We start from the raw sequence: 7299 nt of genomic DNA on the forward strand, positions 1-7299 counted from the left end.
GCCTTGAACATTCTGTCAAATGTCATTAAAGACATGATATCTGCCCCAAGTCAAAACTCAGTTACTCTCATATTATCTTGAATTGCTGTTAAATAATTGCCTCCCTGTGGCACTTTGAATTTAATATAACAGCCTCTTATAATTATTATTTTGGCTTTAATTTTTCAAGTTCCAGTAATTAGCCTTGAGGAACCACTGTTTTCATTTTATCCAATTTTTGCTGATACTCAGAAATTGTTTTAAATAATCTTTTGCTTCCCTCACATATAGCATCTCCTTTCATGTCCAGGCAAGAACAAATGTTTGGCAACTCCTTTTTATTTTGAAATCAATGCCCCCTTAACAGTCAGAGATAGTTGACTGCTGTTTTTCATAGCACTACACTTGCATAATGGTCATTTCATATCTGTCTTCAGTGGGAGTTAGACATTTCAGCAGATCCACTTGTAATAAGAAGGAACCCTGGCTTATTGACTCATGATCCCAAAGAGATGTATAATAAAAAAAAGTCAATAACAGGTGAATCGTAACAAATGGGCCTGAAATAAAACTTCCATCATTGGGGAGGACAAGTTTGCAGGGCTGTGGGAAGAGCGCGGGGGAGTGGGATTTTCAAAGAGCCAGCACAGACATGATGGGCTGAATGACTTCCTTCTGTGCTATAAAATTCTATGATTCTATGATCATTATGGTCCCATAAAAATGTTCAAAGATCTGGCAGTCATTGTTCACAGATGGAATAAACAATAAGCCTGTCATCTGAGCAACTATTCATTATCTTTAATTTGTTTCAAGTACAGGTACTTCATAGAAAGTCAAAATTGTAATTTATGAGAAAAACAAACAGTACAGCAGCTCTCTGTGATGGTGTTTCAAGAGGTTGAATTGCCTCCACGATTCAGGCCTTTTATTCACAGCTCCCGTCAACTGTGAAATTATGATACCTGAGAAACAACAGAGGCAAACTGATGTCATCAGTAGATGATCTGCTGTCAGTCCAAACTCTCCAACAGCCAAAACAAATCCAAATCAAAAGCCTAAAGGGTAGGGTGGTGCTATCTGGACAAGCACCTGGAAGCTTGCCAGACAGTGCTCATGGTAGCAAGCAATGAGGTTTTAGCTGATTGAACTCCAGTAGTGAGACAGTGCTCTCAATGACAAGCTATGCATCCTTAAGCTGTATAGATTCCAGCAGTACCCCAACACATACTCTGGGGTTCCCAAGCCTTGCCTCTTGCTAACTTATGCTTGACCTGCTTCCTTCGCTCAGCAAACACTGGCCTACTCTATTGGCCCACCGAATCTGCTCCACGGTCACCAGGCGGGCTTTTAGCCATTCTGTCACCGCTCTGAAACTCCATTCCAAGTTCCTCCATCTCATTCCCTCCCATTTTTCAAAGCATGTCTGAAAATATGAAACCTATATAGTCCTAAATTGACATTCTAATGTAGTGCTGGGCATGTGCTGCATTGTCAGAGGTGCCATACTGTGGATGAGATGATAAACTGAGGTCCTGTCCAGAGAATCGACAACAAGATCAACTTTCACTTATATAGCGCCCTCCATACATGGTAGTGCCTCCGAGCACTTAACAGGATCCTGTGAATCACCACTTTTAAGGGCCTTTGAATCCCATTATACCACCGTATTAACAAGCGTGACAGAGAGTGCTTTGTTTCAATTAAAGTTACATTTAGCAGTTCTTTTTAGCGAGTTTTGAATTCTCAAAACAGAATTAAGAGGCCTGGCTCAGCACTCTCATCTCTGAGTTAGAAGGTTATGGGTTCAACCCCCATGTTGGTATGTTGAATACACACAGTCTATTGTGATACCAGGGTGTGCTGCATTGTTGAGATGTTAAACTGAAGTCCCGTCTGCTCATTCAGGTGCATGTTAAAGATCCCTCGGTGCTGTTTGAAAAGAGAAGGGGGTTTCGCCTGGGGTCCTGGCAACAGCTCCCAAATAAAATTGGTCAATCTCTCCATGGCTACTTATGGGATATTGTGGTGAGCAAACTGGCTGTGACTGGCTCCCACAAAACCCACAGTCTTCTCGACGTGAAAGGCGCTACACAAGTGTAATCTTGTTGTTGTTGAGACGTCTCGATGACGTGATAAGGCACTAATATCAAATGCAAGTATTTGACCCTGCCCTTCAATTGTGCCTATGGTCACCGCCCCTCTCTCCTTGGCTCGGGGTCAAGCTCTGCCACTGTAAAGCACTTCAAAACACTGCCCCACATGAAACGAGCTATATTAACGCAAGTTGTTGTTGTGGTTGTTATAAAGTGTACTTCTTCAATTGTGCTTTCAGTCATTTTTCCCCTCCACACCCCCTTTTTTAATTTATCACACAGTTGATGTAACACTTATCATGTCTTTGAGACGTCTCAAAGTGCTTGACAGAATATAATAATAATAATCCTTGCATTTGATATAGCACCTTATCACGTCTTCGAGACGTCTCAAAGTGCTTCACAGAATATACTGTAAAGTGAATTGACGATATTGTGTGGGCGAAACGCAGCAGCCAGTTGCAGCAGTGTTCCACAAACAGTTGTGGATTAAGTGACCAATTTATTATTATTTTTTTTGAAGGAATTATTACTTCTGGAAAAGTGATCCACCAATCGAGTAACAACCATGTTCCTACTTACTGCTAGGTAAACAACAACAATAATAACTTGCACTTATACCGCCCCCTCCATGCAGGGTAGCGTCTCAGAGCGCTTAACAGTGGTGGAGCCTGACTCCGAGCCGGGGGGGAGGGGAAAGTGGCCGTAAGCATAGTCGAAGAGGAAAGTTTTCGGGTGGGACTTGAACGAGGGGAGAGAGGGGGCAAGGTGGAGGGATTGAAGGAGAGCGTTCCAGAGTTTTGGGGCGTAGTGGCTGAAAGCACCGCCTCTGATTGTGGGGTGGAGGGTGAGGGACGAGCAGGAGGCCGGTGCCAGTTGAGCATGGGCGCCGATTGGTGGATTGCGGAATGAGGAGGTCGGAGAAGTAGGGAGATGCCAAGGACCAGGGAGTGAATGGATTTGAACACTAGTGTGAGGATCTTGAAATAGATCCACTCGGTGATGGGGAGCCAGTGGAGCCTGGACAGAACTGGTGAGATGTGGGTACGGAGTTTGATCCGGGTTAGTATGTGGGTGGCAGAGTTTTGAATGAGTTGGATTTTTGAATGGTAGAGCTGGGGAGACCAGCGAGGAGTGCGTTGGAGTAATCCAAGCAGGAGGTGACAAATGCATGCACAAGGTGTGTGGAGTATTGAAACTTGCCCAACATTTCACCCTACTGGGAATTGAACTCAGGTTTCTCGCTTGTGAGGCGAGTGCTCTAACCACTGAGCTACAGGACTCCATGAGTTAGAAGAGTGTAGTGACTGATATTTTGTGCATGAAACACGGCAGCCAATTACGCACAGCAGTGTCCCTGCACAGACAATAAGATGATGGGAGATAAATTGGATGAAGTAGTTTCCTCGTACTTGGCAACTCTAAGCAACTTATTAATGTTTAACAAAATAGTAACTAAAGGTAGAAATAGATGTGAAACAGTCCCGAGGAAAGGAATGGTTCTTAAAACAAAGTGAAATGCGAGTGCCAAATATAGGGCATGTGACTCAAGTGAGGTCATGATTGGTAAGGATCAGTTTTTGATCAATATTTGTTAACCTGGAAGGAACAGTTATTTCTACTCAGGCTGATGTGTGGTCTCCTGCCTATGTTGTGAGGAGAGGGTTATTTCAATGTGAATCGAGATGGGTTGATTTTAACCATAGTAGCCCTAATCCAACAGCAGAAAAAAAACTCCATCAGGAAAAGTAAGTCAAAATCATAAGAGAATTGTGTGGGGTGGAAAAAAAAAGACAAAAGGTCAATATGTTCTCATGCCCTAACACTGACATCTTTCAGCTTGATTGAGCGCTGACTTTACAAAAAAGAATAAAGGAAAACCAACACGATTAACCTGTAGGTTCCAAAAAGTTGGCAACTTTTCAGTGTTTAATTCTATCACCAGGCTTCGGGACCACATCACTCCCACCTTCGCTCGCCTCCACTGGCTCCCCATTCCCCAGAGGATTGATTTCAAGATCCTCATCCTCACCTACAAGGCCATTCACGGCCTTGCTCCCTCCTACCCCTCCAACCTACTATCCCCCTACCTACCTGCCCGTACCCTCCGTTCCTCCGGCTCCAGTCTGCTCCACGTCCCCCGCCCCAACCGCCCTACCATTGGTGGTCGGGCCTTCAGCCTCTCAGCCCCGAGGCTCTGGAACTCTATCCCCCAGTGCCTTCGCCGCTTCCTCCCTCTCCTCCTTCAAGGCCGGTCTCAAAACCTTTCTCTTTGACCGAGCCTTCAGCTCCCCTCTCGACTCTCTACCCCCTCCTCGCTCCCTCCCATCCCTCCCCTCACCCTGACCATTTCCCCCCTCCTCGCTCCCTCCCTCCCCTCACCCTGACCATTTCCCCCCTGCTCGGGTCATGACCCAACTGTGCAGCGCTTTGGGACGTCCTCCTGACGTGAAAGGCGCTTTATAAATGGAATCTTGTTGTTGTTGTTGTTGTATCTGTAAGCTTCATAATATCGAAAAAATGTCACACATGGGAAAAGGTAAAAAGAACTCACTGTTCTAAGCTTTGAGTTTTATCGCTTGTACGTGCAGCAGCTAATAGCAAGTCATCCACTAGAAGATAAGAAAAATTGAAAAGCGTATCCAGAAAGGAAATATTTTCTGAATGGTAATAATACTAATAATAATCCTTGAATTTGATATAGTGTCTTATCAAGCCGTTCGTGGAGATGGTGCAAAAAGTAGGATTTGAACCAGTCGAAAAAAGAGTCCTAGCCAACCTGATGGGGGGGAGAGAGGGTATAAATTAAACTTCCTGTTCCGAATTGTTTTACTACTAGAAGCAATATTTCTTTGCATTCAACAATATTTTATACCTTGGTTCGAATTTCCTTTGCCTTCTCAGTGTTCTCTAGCTGTTTCCTACATTTGAGATTGTACTACGACTGAATTACTATTGAATCCTGTTACCGGGAAAACCACTTAGTATTCTTCCTGGATCACTTTCATTTCATACAACTCTGTGTTCAGTACTTGAGATTTTTATCTCGCATTGAGCATTTCACTGATTTTGAAAAGTAGGAATTTCCATCAACAATAGAAAGAGGACCAAAATTTACAAGAAACAAAAGCAAGTTAGAGAATGTGTAAAGGAATATTGTTTTCTATTAGTATTTCAGAATGACTAGAATGCCATAATTCTTCTTGAGAAGTTTTTCTTATTTGAAATCTGGATGAACGATTAACAACAACAACAACAAAATTACATTTATATAGCACCTTTCATGTCAGGAGATTAAGTGGATGAACTCACTAAGGTTGAAATTGGTGGATAGAAAATTAAATAAGCCACGAAGCAGCGGTTAACCCTTAACCTAGGGTTTTAAAAAATTATTTAGTTTTGTGAACAAAAGCTGAGACAAGCTAAATCCTCGAGCCTATCCAGAATCTCAGCCTCTCTAATATTATAGCCCTGGAGCTCAAATTATGTTGGCTCTTGAGGTCAGGATTTTAGTGTCCTCCCTGGTAAAAAAAAACCTCCAAGAAGTAATCATTGAATATGGCCGATGCTGTCTCCTGTTCATTCTCTTTTATTGAACTCAATGTAAACATACCAGCTTTGAGTCAGTGTGCACAGATACTCTGTGGAAAAGTACTGAGAGCCACATGTGCACAGATACTCTGTGGAAAAGTACTGAGAGCCACATGTGCACAGATACTCTGTGGAAAAGTACTGAGAGCCACATGTGCACAGATACTCTGTGGAAAAGTACTGAGAGCCACATGTGCACAGATACTCTGTGGAAAAGTACTGAGAGCCACATGTGCACAGATACTCTGTGGAAAAGTACTGAGAGCCACATGTGCACAGATACTCTTATGGAAAAGTACTGAGAGCCACATGTGCACAGATACTCTGTGGAAAAGTACTGAGAGCCACATGTGCACAGATACTCTGTGGAAAAGTACTGAGAGCCACATGTGCACAGATACTCTGTGGAAAAGTACTGAGAGCCACATGTGCACAGATACTCTATGGAAAAGTACTGAGGGCCACATGTGCACAGATACTCTGTGGAAAAGTACTGAGAGCCACATGTGCACAGATACTCTGTGGAAAAGTACTGAGAGCCACATGTGCACAGATACTCTGTGGAAAAGTACTGAGAGCCACATGTGCACAGATACTCTGTGGAAAAGTACTGAGAGCCACATGTGCACAGATACTCTGTGGAAAAGTACTGAGAGCCACATGTGCACAGATACTCTTATGGATAGTCCTCTCGTGTGGAATATAAACACCAGCCAAACGTAATGGCCTGTTTCTGACCTGTACGTTCTATGAATTTTGAATCCTACACTGAGTCTGGAAATCCAGGCCTTTAATATATAGGAGGTACAGGAGGGGTATAAACACCGCTTGGTACCTCTCCCCATTTTGACACGCTCCCCTAACAAAGACGCTCTGCTTCCTTCCCATCGGGTAATTCTGAATCCACGCCCATGTCTTGCCCTTAGTATCTAGTGTCAACAGTTTGTGAAGGAATCTTCCATGTAGTACTTTATCAAATGCCTTTTGGAAGTCGAGATAAACTACATCATGTGGCTTGCCACAGTCAGTTTGAGCTGTTATCTCCTCAAAAAAGCCTACAAGATGGTCAGACAAGACCTACCCTTTTTGAACCCGTGTTGGCTGTCATTTATTAGATTATATTTATATAGGTAATCTTCAACTTCCTTTCGGACGATTGGGGCCATAATTTTTCCTATTATTGAGTTCAGGCTCATGGCTCTATAATTGCTAGGTTTAATTTTGTGTCTTTCTTGAATATGGGAACAACAACTATTTGTTTCCAGTCTGTTGCAACCTCCTCATTCCTGACTGACTGCTTCATAATGTCTGTCAGTACTGCACAAAGCTCCTGCTTTGTCTCCTTAAGTAGCCTGGGGTACAGTTTATCTGTCCCAGAGGATTTGTTATTGTTAAGCCCCTTGAGCCTATCCAGAATCTCAGCCTCTCTAATATATAGACCTGGAGCTCAAATTATGTTGGCGCTTGAGGTCAGGATTTTAGTGTCCTCCGTGGTAAAAAAAAACCTCCAAGAAGTAATCGTTGAAAATGTTTGCTGTCTCCTGTTCATTCTCTTTTTCAACCCCTTTTGAACGCCTTATGTTCTTAACATCTTCCCTGACTACCTTCTACTGCTGTAATATTGAAATAATAA

Source organism: Callorhinchus milii, unplaced genomic scaffold (assembly GCF_018977255.1).
Source record: "Callorhinchus milii isolate IMCB2004 unplaced genomic scaffold, IMCB_Cmil_1.0 Scaffold2, whole genome shotgun sequence".
Lineage (NCBI taxonomy): Eukaryota > Metazoa > Chordata > Chondrichthyes > Chimaeriformes > Callorhinchidae > Callorhinchus > Callorhinchus milii.